Source organism: Alligator mississippiensis, chromosome 1, assembly GCF_030867095.1.
Source record: "Alligator mississippiensis isolate rAllMis1 chromosome 1, rAllMis1, whole genome shotgun sequence".
Classification (NCBI taxonomy): Eukaryota; Metazoa; Chordata; order Crocodylia; family Alligatoridae; genus Alligator; species Alligator mississippiensis.
This window is the reverse complement of record NC_081824.1, coordinates 478497615-478499500: the sequence shown is the minus strand read 5'-3', so window position 1 is coordinate 478499500 and position 1886 is coordinate 478497615.

Sequence of the window (1886 nt, the reverse complement as noted above, 5' to 3'; positions counted from 1 at the left end):
TCACTACCCAGAATTTTTAAAGCCTAGATATTTGCTCCATCTACAAGGGCGAGCACACAACGGTGTGCATTTCTCACTGCGCTCTTGGGGTGTGCAAACTTCTTCCTCTCCACGCCAGTGATAAATTTAGCGGGAGAAAAATGACTCCTTTAGGTAGCCTTTAATATACATTCGTTATTGAGCTTTAAAGCAGTGTGGCCCTCCTTTTGTAGCAGCTTATTAAAGGAAAGGAGCCCTTTCTTGCCACAGGTGCACACATGCCTGTGGATGAAAACCTGCTGAGGAGTGTGGGGTGGTGCTGTCTGCATTCGGTCTGCAATTTGGCCTTCCTCCCCCATCTCTGATACAGACTGTAGATAGAGCAGGGGTGGGCAATTATTTGGGCTGGAGAGCCACATTAGGAGTTTCGGCGAGCTGTCGTGGGCCAGAGCAGGGTGGGAGGCAGGGGCTGCATCCAGCCTTAATGTGTCACACCTCATCAGTGCAGCTCCCTAACGAGAGCGAGGACGAGAGAGCCCCTGGGTCATAGCTCGGGTCGGGGTCGACAGCAGTAGATCGATGATGCAAAGAGACTTGCAGCTTGGGGCAGGCTCCAAGGAGAGGCTTAAAGTCCACTTTGTGTTTTTGCAGGTCCGGGTGCCGGTGCCGGAAATTGGGGCTGCGCGAACTACCGGGGCTACTGCCGCGCTGTGTGTTACCCTCAGGAAAATCCGGTGGGACCCAAGGACTGTGCAGAAGGTCTTGTGTATGTCCCCATTAATACCATTCTTGTGTCTTAATCCAGCATGTTGTGAGCCTCCCACACAACGGAGAAACCTGAAATGCTCAGACAAAAGCTCAGCCCTCACATCCCCTCCATGCATTGACACTTGAATAGTCCAGAGGGTGTAGCCAACGATCATCCAATGGAGCAGGTTGAGCTCTCTTTATTTTCATGGTGGAGGCGCAGCTCATGGAGACAATGGGTCCCAGGGTGTAAAATATGTCAGGCTGAGGGTTGCAAGGGCTGGGCATTCAGGGGAGAAAGGATAACTGGTCAGAGCATTATGTACTTTTCTGTTGGAAGGCTCAAGGGTGGACATACAACATGATTACTACTGGATAATATACCCTGGATGTTACCCCAAAATAGAGGATTGCTGAGGCAGGCAGATAGGACCAGCAGACTGCAGAAAAGAAAACTGGGGCAGGGAAGGTTAACAGCAGCCTTTAATTACCTGAAGAGTGACTCCAAAGAGGATGGAGCTGGACTGTTCTCAGCGGGGGCAGATGACAGGACAAGGAGCAATGGGCTCAAGCTGCAGCAAGGGAAATTGAGGTTGGATATTAGGAAAATATTTCTCACTAGGAGAGTAGCAAAGTGTTGGAACAGGTGACCCAGAGGGGTGCTGGAGTCCCCATCCTTGGAGATTTTGAAGACCCAGGTAGACAAAGCCTTGGCTGGGATGATGCAGTTGGGGCTGGTCCTGCTTGGAGCTGGGGGTTGGACTGGATGTGACCTCCTGAGGTCCCTTCCACCCTCATTTCTCTGATTCTAGGAACAGTAAGGAGAGATGTCTGAGCAGCTCCCAGAGGCCCCTGCCTGCACACCCTGCCATACTGTGCCTTCCCATCCAGTGCCAGAGAGCAACTTTGCATTGAGTAAATAGCTATCCCAGGCTGAGACGCACATCACGTGCTCTGTAGTAACCCATGCAGGGTAAAGCAGGGTAGAGCTTTTTGCAGGGTAATGCAATCTCCCAAAACAAAACAAAAAGAGACGGGTGTCCAGGTAAGGCTGTGTGTTGTGTATCCGCTTCACTTTCACTAAGAATCAAAGTCCATTCACTTTGCTTTGTGCATCTGCTCCCCGCGCCTCAGCATTCAATATTCACAGGTGTCCTGGT